Here is a 14277-nt window from a genome sequence, read left to right as displayed (position 1 = left end):
CCAGATTAAAACACCTGCGTGAAAGTCCTGGCCCTAGTGAAGTCAATGGCAGAACTCCTGGATCTCCTGAAGTATCTTTCCACTGCAGCTTCCACTCATTGTTTCTGAGGCATAAATATGTAAGAATAAGACTGATAACAGTAAAGATTTCCATTCCCCACAATACTTTGATCATAAACACATGCTTTGTTTCTCTTCACCACTTGTAACCTTGTTCCTGCATTTCTCACTCCTCAATAAGCACTGTTGCATGATGGCCAGTGTAGATGTTTTTTTCCCCCTCTGCTAGATCAATACCTGTCTAAGAGTATTTACTCACCATAAGGGCTCTGTCACCCCTGCACTTCTGTTCTGTCTTACATTATTTGCTTGTTACTGCAAGTTCTTCCTCTTTTACTTCCTATCGCTTGTCTCGAATAGGATTTTTTTTTGCACTGCTATTTATTATAGAGCAAACAGCACATTTTCCTCCTACTTATCTAATCAGAGGGTCCTTCTAAACACAAAAATTGCAGCTCAGTTTTCAAACACTACATACAAACATGCATTTCGGCTTCAATTCTTGTTCAACAGCAGCTCAAAAGAGATAAGGTGGTGATCAAAAAGTGGACAAGCAAGACTTATGGGGTAAGAGAAACTTGGTCCATGGGAATAGATGCAAAATGCAAGTACAGGTAAAATTGATGACAATCCAGTCCATATGGGAATGTGTCAAAATTTACTGCACTATCTTTCTATGAATGCATTTAATCTCTATTAATCAATCAACCGTCTATATTCTGAAATAACCAATGAAGTTGGGATATAAAGGAAAATAAGTAATGGTTGGATATTTGGTGCTTTACAACTGTGTAACTAAGCCTCACAACACCTCTGTGAAGGACGCAAATATTATTCTGCCTGTTTTATATAGAAGTAAACCTAAGGAGCATATAAGTGACTTATCCAAAGTCAAACAGTGACCAACCTTGAAATGGTATCCAGGTGTCCTGTCACCCCACACGCTACTTTAAAAACCACACAGAATATAAAGGATGCCAAAAACATTGTTATATACATTGTCAAATATCCAAAAGTTACTGATCAGTGAATAGAAATTAAGACAGATACTCCTGGATATCAGAGAACTGGATCAGTCTCCGAGAGAAGTAGGTTGGGTTGTGGAAGGTTCAGAAGATGCTCCCGAACTGAGGATTGAATAAGTTCTTTGCAAGGGATCTAATTTCCTGACGCTCTTGCATCCATTCCAGCAGCGCCTGCTTTGATTCTGCATCTTGAGACATCTGCATTCTCTCCAGCAGCCCTGTGAGTGCCTGTTGCCAAGTCAGCGAGTGCATATACTGCTCTGTATTAATGATCCAGTGAGTATGAGCACTGCCAATACAAGGAGCCACATTTGCACATGCACGAGTACTGTACCAATTTATGCCAATGTAACTGTCATTGACATAAGGACTTGTCTACACTACAAACCTAAGAATCTAAACATGATCTATCATCGCACTGGGAGAACCAACTATCTTTCTCACCTTTGGACATTAAGAGCATATGTCATTTTCTAGAATAAATCACTACAGGAGGTTGATGAAAGATACAAAGACCAACCTAAAACCCTAGAATGCTTTGCAGTTCATTCTTTACTAGTTTCTATTGGAGCATCCTGGAATGGAATAAAGAGGTCAAACTCCAGGGCCAGATCCATGTGCTACACTTCCATTTTCAATCTCTCTCAATTCCCTCCTCCACATCTGTTTGACAGCAGGGGTGCATAAGGAGCTCTGACCGAAAAAGAGCCTCTACTGCTATCCACTGAGGTTGCCTCTTGAGTCTCTTAGCTGAGGAGAAGATACCAGTGGAAAACACTAAGCCATCCCAGTATGAGTTGAGTTTGCTCCAGAATGTATGGGAAAAATACAAGAAAAAGAAGCAACAAAGAATCCTGTGGCACCTTATAGACTAACAGACGTTTTGCAGCATGAGCTTTCGTGGGTGAATACCCACTTCTTCTTCTTGCATCCGAAGAAGTGGGTATTCACCCACGAAAGCTCATGCTGCAAAACGTCTGTTAGTCTATAAGGTGCCACAGGATTCTTTGTTGCTTTTACAGATCCAGACTAACACGGCTACCCCTCTGATACTAAGAAAAAGAAGGACCTTGAGTGAATGAACTGCATTGTCAATGATCCTAGCAGTGAGAATGGAATAAGAAATTTACTTACTGAGAGCAAGATTTAGGAAAGCACTTAACCACATGCTGAAATACTTCACTGAATAGGTTTGGACTTGAAGACTTTCCACTACACAGATGCTTTCTTGAACCAGGGCCTGAAAGTGTTAGGACTGGTAGGTCATGGCCAGCTCTAACCTAATGCCAGAGTTATGGCCAATCTGAGGGAAGTTCTGACATTGTACCTCCCTGTTGAGGCCAGTAGGGAGCTGTTCTCAGCCAGTCACATTAATGTGTGATTGGTCACTGATCCCAATCCCATCATTTACATGGATTGCAGCCATATGTAGCCAGATATAGAAGATGCTTAAGTGAAAGGATTTAGGGTCCCAGTTCTGCTTCCACTGTAGTCAGTGGGAAGACTCTCTTTGACTTCAGTGGTAAGAGGATCAAACCACAGGACTTTTATGTAGCTTCTCTCTCACCTAAGCAGAAGAGGTAGAATTGCTATGCCATTCCACTAATGGAAGCTCTATCAGATAGGCTTTGCTCAGCCCTCTTTGAATCCCATAAATCATGATCTTTGCCCATACTCTGCACTCTTATTTATCAGATGTGCCTACCTGCTTTCAGATGTCACCAGCCTCTACTTTGCTCCCCTTTTATGGAAAGGTAGCATCATTAGTAGCATGGATTTTGACATGGAACATATGAAATCTAGAATGATTCTCTTTGCAATTATAGCTCAATTATTAACAATAAAAATGAAAAAAAAGACAGTACTATAGCTTGCCTTTGAACTTGACATAAAATGGGAACTTTGACAGTTCTCTTACATAAATTAATTAATTCACTTTTGCAGATTTCTAGTGGTAGTTACCTTTTTCAGCCCTAGCAACTATTCAGATTGCGGTAATTATGAAGAGTGCATGGTGCACAATGTATGATCGGAAGTGTATAATATGCTTGAAGTGTAAAATGCTATGACAATAAGAACAGAAGAATAAATGTATTGTTTAGTTATCAACAGATGCATTTATAGTTGCTTTTAAAAATCACCAATAAATAGCTCTGCAGCTGAATGAATTCCTATATATAAAAATCACAAAATAAAATAAAAATACAAAACAATTGTAATTGAGGGCATGTTAAATTTATCATCCACTAAACCATATACAATATTAAAGTTTTTTTTGGAGGGGGAATGGAAACATTTTAAATCACAAATATAGTGTTGTTCATCAGATTATTCCAGTCATAACAGGATATTTTCAGTGGCAGGCATGATAATGAAAACTCGATGCACATTTTTCCTAATACTCAAATACTGTGTGATGAATAGATAGTCTAATTTTTCCACTTAAGAAGTTAAAAAAAATTAGTTGCAATGTTATGCATCTTTATTGGATGTCAGAAAACGATTTACTAGGGATTCTTCAGCATGTTGTCATTTCCCACTCCAATCTCATTGTGTCAGTTTGTACCATTCCTTGGTGGAAAACCCACAAGTTGATGACTAAAAGGCAAAACAAGTAAACAAATGAAAGAATGAAAATAAACATGGACTCTCTGCTGCCTCAGATCTTCCCCATTTACACCATATGGGATCTCAGTTGCACCCATCTAACTGGGTAAGATGCCTTCTACACCTCCAGGAGCGTTTGGCCCTAAACACATTTCGTTTCAGTGGCTGTTCTCCTGTGGTGAAATCTTTGGTTGGTCCTTATTCGGAAGTTGCATAACTTTTAGTGCAACCCCTTTCCCTCGCACAAAAAAAGTAAAGTTAACTTGTTAGATATTTGGTTTTGTAATGCTAGTAAGGGTGGGAATTTTCAGAAGTGCTCTGATTCTGCTCCCATTGACTTCAACATGAGCTTCATTCAACAGGCGCAGAGTTGGGCCAAGGCTGAGCACTTCTGAAAATCCCAGCCAAAATGCTTAATGACTCACACCTCCACATTAAATGCCATTCCCCAGTCTGCTTCTGACACCCTACTTACTAATTCTGTTGTCTTCAAAGTCTTGCACCCCTCTGAACCTCTACCGGTCCCACCAAGGTGTCCCCATATTGCTACATTACGTGATGCACATTAGGTACTGACTCTTTTGCAGACTTTAGCATTCCTAGAAAACTGTCAATAAACCAGAGTTTGGTTTCTTTCTTTCTTTTTTTTTTTGGTTCATTTAAATTAAGCTTTATTGAAAGAATAGGTAGAAAACTAATGGGGATTGATAAGGATGATGCAGTTTTCAAATTGTACATATAGATTCCAATTCAAAGCCCATGGACATTAACTCTATATAGAGCTATGAAATAGTTAAGGCCAGAGGGGGCTATCAGATCATCCAGTCTGACCTTCTGTATAAGACAGGCTGGCATTACACTTCATCCAGATACCCCTCTAGTAAGATAAAACATTTTAGTTATACCACAATCATTTCAGTCCTCAGGAAGCTAAACTCTGTGCCACAGGCAGAGAATGAGAGTGCCCAGGCCTCCGCAGTGGCAGGGAATTGATTAGGTGAGATATGCTTAGATGATCCACATAATTTCAAAGTTACTGCATTTTTCATATAGCATATGCCTTATGCCCTGGGTACAACCATCGTCATGCAAGTTTAGGGTGACCAGACAGCAAATGTGAAAAATCGGGATGGGGGTGGGGGTTAATAGGAGCCTATGTAAGAAAAAGACCCCAAAATCGGGACTGTCCCTATAAAATCACCCTATGCAAGTTGTCTTAGCTGCTGTGTGTCAATTAATTGCCAATGAAAAGCTGACTTCTTAGAAGCTACTAAACCCTATATTAAATTCAATTGATTTAAAACGCCTTTGAATCATGTGATAATATGATCTTATTGCTTTTACACTCACTTTCTTCCACTCCCACTCTTTTGCCTTTATTTGTTACATCTTGTCTTAGACTGTAAGCTCTTTGAGGCAAGGACTTCCTTCCTATGTGTTTGTACAACAGCTTGCACAGAGGAGCCTCAGAGTCTGGTTACACTGACTGGTTGCCAATGCAATACAAAAATATATTTGTATTCAGTTTCAACTGTTAACTAGAATAAGTTCTGAGGCAGTTTAGTTAGAAAGTTAATTGGTTTTCTGCAAAAAGGTGCTATCAGTTTGCCATGGGGACATACTGATGTCCAGTTGCACAAGAACAAGATGAAATGCAGCTATGTTGCATGGATTCAAGATTCATTCAATGAACCATTTGCAGGCAGTAGTCTACAAGGGATTATGACAAGGCACATCTGTGTGGTTTAGATTGTGATAACTTTGCAGAGTAAGTACTCCAATTGACTCCAACGGGACTTCTGACAGAATAAGGAGCTAATCCATGTAAGAATGTTAGTGTGGCCGTGAAAGAGAATAATCATGGGACTATAATCATTTGATGAGATTGACTCCACTCACCTCAGGGATTAATAGTTGTACAGTTATGTAGCACTTTCTACCAGTGTAGCTCCATCTAGTCTGGTAACCCCCTTTTTTACTTCAGTCTGGAACCTTCCTAAGAAGTGAATATCAAACAATACAATGAGTGTGGGGGTTTGTAATAGGGATAATTGCCTACTTTCAAAACTAAGTGGAGATCAACCAACTTTATCACTTGTGACCTAAGAAAAAAATTGGACCACATTCTTCAGAGTGTAAAGATTCATGCATTAATCCATCATGCCATCTATCCCCAGTTTATTAAAAATGCATTCCGTCTATAGACAATATTTGGACAAATTTCAAGGCCTCTTGTACATAAAGGCTGTTATTTAGTATTCTGCAGGATACAAGCAGCTTTGTCCATATAATTTCAAGGTGACTGCATTTTTATGTAGCATATGCCTAACACCCTGGGTACAATAACTACTACCATGTAACTTGTCTCGGGTTTTCATGGGTAATTAATTGATAAATGGCACCTAACTTCTTCTTAGATGCTACATACGCCCTTTATTAAAACATGTAATTCAATAAAGAGAAGGATAGTATGAGTCACAATGAAGGACAGTTTCAGTTTATTCATTTTTATAGACTGAATTTTGAAGCACAGGGGAGAAGGATGGTTCAGTGCTTTCCCTTATGATGGGTCATCTGCTCTATGGAAAAAAAACTGACATACTGTCTTCGTACAGTAGCTTCAAATTAAACTGAGGAGAGGATAGGAATCTTGAAGCCTACCCTCTGGCTAAGGTTATTCTCTGTGGCTGGAACTTGGAACCTTATGTAAGGAAAGACAAATTAGCAAACTGAACCTATAAACAGAAAAATCAATAAAACAAAAAAAAGCCTGCCACCGGAAAATAAAGATTAAATGAAAGAGAGGGTAGGATGACAATAGATATACTAGAAGTACCAGACAAAAAATGCATTGGATTGTTTTTGGTTAAATTGGGTCAGAATTTTAATGTTTCCTAAAACTACAAGCACAAATATTATTTCAGTGAGAGATTAAGTGCAATGCCACTGGAGGAAGGAAGGATTAAAATAAATCCACATCTACCAATGCTAAGGAAACAAAGAGCAGGTGAAAATCTTTGGGAAATTATTTGAGAAAATGACCCCAGCCCCATATTTCATAAAAGTGATCTCTCTATCAAAGCTAAGAAAACAAAAATTCTTATTAGCTTTTATAAATCCTGATTCAAGTTCAAGACTGGAAATGGGACTGCCTAGGAATACTTATCTGTGATCTAACCATGTTGTTATGAATGGACCTTTCAAAACAGCTGCATGAAATTCTGGCCGCTTATAAAGAATTTAAAGTTATACTTGAGAATGAGCGCTTCAAATAAATGTAATAATATACTGCGGTAGAGTGTGCAATGTTTGCTAGGAACTGCATTCCTGTCAGCTTTAATTGTTTAAACATGATAAAATGTCTCATTGAAATTTTTTTTTTTAAAAGCCTTATAGTATAAGATCAGTCATAAACACAAGCTTAATTAGTTGTTGGTCCAAAATAGCTCGACTCTAGTGACCTTCCAGGCAAGCTGCAAAAGACATCTGTTTAACTGGGCTTTTGGAGAGCCTGAGAGTATGTTTCCTATAATGATGATGATGGGGGTGGAAAGGAGTTTCTATAGGTGGCTGGCTAGTGGAGTTCCTGTCTGAATGATTCTTTTAATCCTGCTGGGATTTTGTTGTGCTACTGGTTATGTGTTAAGGCTCTAGGTGGCCTGAGTAGAGAGGTCTTTATTATTTAAATCTATATACATAAATTGGGCAGATGATTTATTTAAAAGCAAAATCTCCTCTTTAGTTAGGCCATTGTAATTGTTGTAGTGTTTTCTTTGCAAAGAAAAATATTGTGCAAGCTGCAATATTTTTGTTTTAAGTAAAAACCAAACAGACAAGCTCCAACCAAGGTAAATTCTATTCCCCCGTTCTTTCACTTCTAAACCTTATTTTGAACTCTGTTCATTTATCTCTTTTCACAGAACTGGGAGAGATGATTCTGCTCTTTTTAGACTTGTCCAAATTGATGTTGCAGTTCAAACGCATGATTAGATCCTCCCACTACATTGGCCCATGGTGGATAGAACGTAATTCAATTTACACTCATATGATACAATTCAGAAGGAATTAGACAGACATCTGGGTTAAAGATCATCATATTGTTCTTCGAGTGATTGCTCATGTGTATTCCACAATAGGTGTGCGTGCTCGCCATGTGCACCGGTGTCAAAAGTTTTTCCCTTAGTAGTACCCATAGGGGAGTGCCCTAGCGACCCCTGGAGTGGCGCCTCCATGGCACGGTATAAGGGGTGCTGTGCGCTCCCCCCACCCTCAGTTCCTTCTTGCCGCCAGTGAAGGTGCTTCGGAACTGCTCTGCTCCAGCTTTGCTGCAGCTCTTCCCCAGAACTCTTGTTCATTCAGTGTATAGTACCTGTAGTTAGTAGTTTGATTAGTTTTAGTCTAGTCTAGTTTAGTTAGTGCGCCTGGGTCAGGGCATGTTCCATGCCTCAGGTTTTAAGTTGTGCGACACTTATAGACGACTGATGCCAGTGAGTGATCTGCACATGGACTGTTTATGCTGTTTGGGTGAAACCCATCTCAGTGATTGCTGCAAGATTTGCAAGGCATTCAAGCCTCGGACTGAGAGAGACACACACACACTAGGCTCCGTGCCATTCTGATGGAGTTGGCGTTGACCCTGACTCCAGCGCGCTGCTCTGAGTCAGCACTGGGTACCGAGGTGTCGGTGCACGGCGACCCCCTGGTGCCATCTACCAGTCGGTACCGCTACCCGTCCGTGGGGCATGCCCAGAAGGCTAAGAAGAGGCCTTCTCCACTGCAGCACCGAAGCAAGACTGGGGGAGAGGCTAGACCCATGTTGGGCAGTCCTCGGTCCCCATTGGCCTCTAGACCTCCAACTTAGGTCAAGTGGAGTAGCCTGGCCCATTCGGAGCAGGCTTTCCAGATGTCTGGATGCCCTCCATTGCAGAGGCCCTGCAAGCAGCCCGGGACATTATGTCCATGCCGGTACCATGAGCACCGCCAATGTTAGCACTGCAGTCCAGAGGCAAGCCACCACTGGGATCCCCCACTCATAGAATCATAGACTTTAAGGTCAGAAGGGACCATTATGATAATCTAGTCTGACCTCCTGCACAAGGCAGGCCACAGAATCTCACCCACCCACTCCTGTATCAAACCTGTGTCTGAACCATTGAAGTCCTCAAATCATGGTTTAAAGACTTTGAGGTGCAGAGAATCTTCCAGCAAGTGACCCATGCCCCATGCTGCGGAGGAAGGCGAAAACCCCCCAGGGCTTCTGCCAATCTGCCCTGGAGGAAAATTCCTTCTCAATCCCAAATATGGCAATCAGCTAAACCCTGAGAATGTGGGCACGACTCACCAGCCAGACACCTAGGAAAGAATTCTCTGGAGTAACTCAGATCCCACCCCATCTAACATCCCATCACAAGCCATTGGGCATATTTACTGCTAGTAGTCAAAGACGAATTAACTGCCAAAATTAGGCTATCCCATTATACCATACCCTCCATAAACTTATCAAGCTTTTTAATGGCCATATCACATTGGTGGCTCATAGTCATCCTGTGATCAACCAATACTCCAAGGTCCTTCTCCTCCTCTGTTACTTCCAACTGATGTGTCCCCAATTTATAATGAAAATTTTTGTTATTAATCCCTAAATGCATGACCTTGCACTTTTCACTATTAAATTTCATCCTATAACTTATTACTCCAGTTTACAAGGTTATCCAGATCTTCCTGTTTGATAGTCCGGTCCTTCTCTGTATTAGCAATACCTCCCAGCTTCGTGTCATCTGCAAACTTTATTAGCACATTCCCACTTTTTGTGCCAAGGTCAGTAATAAAAAGATTAAATAAGACTGGTCCCAAAACCGATCCCTGAGGAACTCCACTAGTAACCTCCTTCCAGCCTGACAGTTCACCTTTCAGTATGACCCGTTGTAGTCTCCCCTTTAACCAATTTCTTACCCACTTTTCAATTTTCATATTAATCCCCATCTTTTCCAATTTAGATAATAATTCCCCATGTGGTACCGTATCAAATGCCTTACTGAAATCGAGGTAAATTAGATCCACTGCGTTTCCTTTGTCTAAAAAAATCTGTTACCTTCTCAAAGAAGGAGATCAGGTTGGTTTGGTACGATCTACCTTTTGTAAAACCATGTTGTATTTTGTCCCAATTACCATTGACCTCAATGTCCTTAACTACTTTCTCCTTCAAAAATTTTTCCATGACCTTGCATACTACAAATGTCAAACTAACAGGCCTATAGTTACTCGGATCACTTTTTTTCCTCTTTCTTAAAAATAGGAACTATGTTAGCAATTCTCCAGTCATACGGTACAACCCCTGAGTTTACTGATTCATTAAAAATTCTTGCTAATGGGCTTGCAATTTCATGTGTCAGTTCCTTTAATATTCTTGGATGAAGATTATCTGGCCCCCCCAATTTAGTCCCATTAAGCTGTTCGAGTTTGGCTTGTACCTCGGAAGTGGTAATATCTACCTCCATATCCTCATTCCCACTTGTCATCCTACCATTATCCCTAAGCTCCTCATTAGCCTCATTAAAGACTGAGGCAAAGTATTTGTTTAGATATTGGGCCATGCCTAGATTATCCTTAACCTCCACTCCATCCTCAGTGTTTAGCAGTACCACTTCTTTCTTTGTTTTCTTCTCATTTATATGGTTATAGAACCTTTTACTATTGGTTTTGATTCCCTTTGCAAGATCCAACTCTACATGGCTTTTAGCCTTGCTCACTTTATCCCTACATGTTCTGACCTCAATAAGGTAGCTTTCCTTGCTAATCCCTCCCATCTTCCACGCCTTGTAGGCTTTCTGCTTTTTCTTAATCACCTCTCTGAAATGTTTGCTCATCCAGCTTGGTCTACAGCTCCTGGCTATGAATTTTTTCCCCTTTCTTGGGATGCAGGATTCTGATAATATCTGCAATTTTGACTTGAAGTAATTCCAGGCCTCCTCCACCTTTAGATCCACAAGTTCTTCAGTCCAATCCATTTCCCTAACTAATTTCCTTAATTCTTTAAAGTTAGCCCTTTTGAAATAAAAAACCCTAGTCACAGATTTATTTTTGCTTATCCTTCCATTTAGTTTGAACTGAATTAGCTCATGATCACTCGAACCAAGATTTTAGAATCTAGCCGTATCATTTGTTCCCACATGAAAGACAATCAGCGGATTCTTTCCCGCTCCCATTAGGATCCTTTTCAGCCTCAGGTCCACATCCTGTATCTTAGCACTTGGCAGACAGCACACCCTTCTGTTCTCCGGATCAGCTCTAGTTCAGGCCTGTCTATTCTTCTCAGTAAGGAGTCCCCAATCACATAGACCTGCCTTTTCCTGGTGATGGTGCGATTCTCCGGTCTATTCCCTGTTCCCTCTGGCTGCAAGTCGTATCGATTTCTATGGTCCCTTGCAATCCTCCGCAACCCATCCCATATCCATCCCGTATCCTGGCTAGGTAGGTCTCGGAACTCAGGGATCTGACCTCTGAACCCCCATACATGGTGTTCCATAGGATAAGGTCCAGTTCCACCCACTTCCTTCGTTCCACCTGAAGGTGGTCTCCGCCTACCACATGGATCAGGACATTTTCCTGCTGGTCCTCTGCCCCAAATCCGATGCATCCAGTGAGGAGTGCTGCCTCCACACGTGGATGTGAGATGGGCTCTGACTTTTTACCTGGAACGGACTAAGCCATTCAGGAAGTCTTCGTAGTTGTTCATCGCCTCGGCTGAACGCATGAGGGGTCGGCCGATCTCCACTCAGCGGCTCTCCAACTGGATCACCTCGTGTAGCCATACCTATTATGACCTGGTGGGAATCCCTCCACTGTCAATTGTGAGGGCACACTCAACTAGGCCGCAAGCCTAATCGGCTGCCTTTTTAGGCCATGTCCCCATTCAGGACATTTGCAGGGCTTGCACATGGTCTTCAGTTCATACATTCACCTCACATTATGCAAGGGTCTCCCAGACAAGTGATAACACCGGGTTTGGCACGACTGTGCTCCGTCCCGAGAGTTTGTGAATTCCTACCCACCTCCAACAGATATAGTTTGGAATCACCTATTGTGGAATACCTTCTCCGTAACTGGTGTTCTTCGAGATGTGTTGCTCATGTCTATTCCACATACCACTCTCCTTCCCCTCTGTCAGAGTTGTCTGGCAAGAAGGAACTGAGGGTTCGGGGGAATGTGCAGCACCAGTAGCGTAGCCAGGTTCTAACATCAGGGGGAGCGAACACATAAAAAAAGGCACCACACGACATATCAAATTACTAATTACATCCACTCTCTACCAATTCCTTCCCCCCACTTGAACCCCCAACACCCCCCTGATCCTTGTCCCCTGACTTCCCCCTCCTGGGACCCCTGTCCCTAACTGCCCCCCAAGAACCCTACCTCCTACCTGTCCCCTGACTGCCCCAACCCTTATCCACACCCCTGCCCCCAGACAGACCGCCAGGACTTCCACACCTATCCAACCACTCCCTGTCCCCTAACAGGACCCCCAATATACACCAAGACACACCCCATAATCCAAAGTGTGTGTGTGGGGGGTAGGGGGGTGAGGGACCACGCACAGCTCCTGCCATTGAGGGTACATGGGTAGCTGCTTCTGCCCTAGCATCTGGCTTTAGTGTTTAGCCAGAAGCCTTTGTGAGCAGGCAGAGGGATACTGCTATCAAAGGGAGCGTTTGATTTTAGAGTCTGATCCAAACAGACCTAGCAGAGAACACAACAATAGCGCTGCCTCTGCGATCCCAGCAACGAGCCCATAAAGAAGAGAAGCAGAGACGTGCTTAATACAGTGCATGGGGTCGGGAGGGAGTACAGACAAAGGGACGTGGCATGGAGAAAAACTACAGAGATGGAGAGAAGGGGAAAGTGAGGAAGGAGGAGAAGCCAGGAGGCTGTCTCTGGAGCGAAGGCCTGGGGGAGGGGCGTTCGGATGCAGCATGTTAATGAGATCCTTACAAACACAAGGGAAAAGAAGCAGGGAAGGGATTGTGTCTGGGCAGAGGACAAGCGGGGCTACTCATTAAGTCTCCCCTGTGGGGCCCTGTGGGATTGGGTAGCAGGGCCCAGGAGATGAAAATCTCTTAACCACAGAGGTGAAAGTAAGCCGGTCCGGTCCGGTATGCCATACCAGCAAGAGCCAGTACGCCGTGCCAGACCGCACGACTTCCGCGGCAGAGATTTAAAGGGCTCTGGGCTCCCCGCGGCTGCGGGCAGCCCAGAGCCCTTTGAATCTCACCCGCGGCTCTGGCGGCCGGGCTGGGGCTGGATTTAAAGGGCTCAGAGCTCCCACGGCTGCGGGCTGCCCACAGCCCTTTAAATCCCACCCGTGGCTCCGGTGGCCGGAGCTGCGGTGGGGATTTAAAGGGCCCAGAGCTCCGCAGCGTCCGGAGACCCGGGCCCTTTAATTTGCCCCTGAGCCCCGCCGGCTCCCAGCCACTTCTGCAGCTGGGAGCCCCAGGTTGATTTAAAGGCCCTGGGGGTCCCAGCCACAGCCGGTGCCCCAGGGCCTTTAAATCTTGAGAGGCACCACCTCTTCCGGTCGAGGCCACGCCTCTTCCGGATGAGGCCAGGCCCCCCTCAGGACTCCAGCAGTACCGGTAAGTCCTGTAAGTTACTTTCACCCCTGACCACAGAGAATTGTTAACTGCTCCCAAATCCTTTTGAGCCATGGCTGCAAGCTTAGAAGAGCTTAAGCTGTGAGATGCATGAACTTCCTCAATAAATATCTCTTGTGCGGTGCCTCAAGCAGGTTTGCATTGTATGACCCAGATGAAAAGCCCAGCAGAGAAAGCTTGCAACGTTCCCAGCTCTTTCAGCAGTGTTTGGGGCCTTTAAATCACTCAGGCTGCATCTTGCAAATGAAATGCATTAATAATACAGCTCAGGCAAGCAGGCTGGGTGCTGTGCAGGCTGCCCAGGCTATCTGATAGTACTTCACACTGAAGGCTGCTTTTATATGCTTGTGTTTTGCTGTTGGAAAGAGGCCCAGACTTCCTCCCATCTCGAACCCCCAAACCATCTAACCCCCCTTGCTCCCTGACTGCTCCAGCCCCTCTCCCTACCCCCAGAAAGTCCCCCCTCCCCCGCCAGAACCATCCAACCCTCCTCCTGCTCCCTGACTGGCCCCCGGGACTCCCCTTACCACCACACAGCTCGAGCCGCTGGCTGCCTCTGGAGCCAAAGTTAAACATGCTGCTAGCACACAGGCCCTCCCCCGCAGCGTGCTGAGGCAGCAGGGTGGGGAAGGGAGAGGAGGAGGGTTTGGCTGCTGGAGGCCCAATGGGAGCAGCTCAATCAGGTGGCCAATCAGCAGTGCTGCACTCTGCATGGGGGGGGGGGGGAATCCCAGACCTTTCTACCTTATTACAAATTCCTACTAAGGTGCCACTTTTGAAGAATGTGCTCAGTGGGGGAGCGGCCACACCCCCTGCTCCCCCCCAGCTACGGTCCTGTGCAGCACCCCTTATACCGCACCATGGAGGCACCACTCCAGGGGTCGCTAGGGTGCTCCCCTACAGGTACTGCTAAGGGAAAAACTTCCGACGGTGCAAGT

General features: G+C 43.9%; 1 long non-coding RNA gene across 2 annotated transcripts; it reads right to left on the bottom strand.

Moving 5' to 3' along the window:
• Positions 1 to 1280: 1280 nt before the first annotated feature.
• Positions 1281 to 13938, bottom strand: LOC120370080. Of its 2 annotated transcripts, none has more exons than XR_005583609.1 (3): positions 13867 to 13938; positions 5592 to 5688; positions 1281 to 1374 (listed from the first exon to the last, which is right to left on the bottom strand). It is a non-coding gene; the product is annotated as an uncharacterized LOC120370080 (long non-coding RNA). The 2 variants fall into 2 exon arrangements; XR_005583608.1 differs by lacking the exon at positions 1281 to 1374 and adding an exon at positions 3324 to 3683.
• Between the last annotated feature and the right edge of the window lie 339 nt (positions 13939 to 14277).

Source organism: Mauremys reevesii, linkage group 8 (assembly GCF_016161935.1).
Source record: "Mauremys reevesii isolate NIE-2019 linkage group 8, ASM1616193v1, whole genome shotgun sequence".
In the NCBI taxonomy this organism is placed as follows: Eukaryota; Metazoa; Chordata; order Testudines; family Geoemydidae; genus Mauremys; species Mauremys reevesii.
Note: the sequence above shows the minus strand (reverse complement) of the source record. Positions and strands in the feature narration are given on the sequence as shown.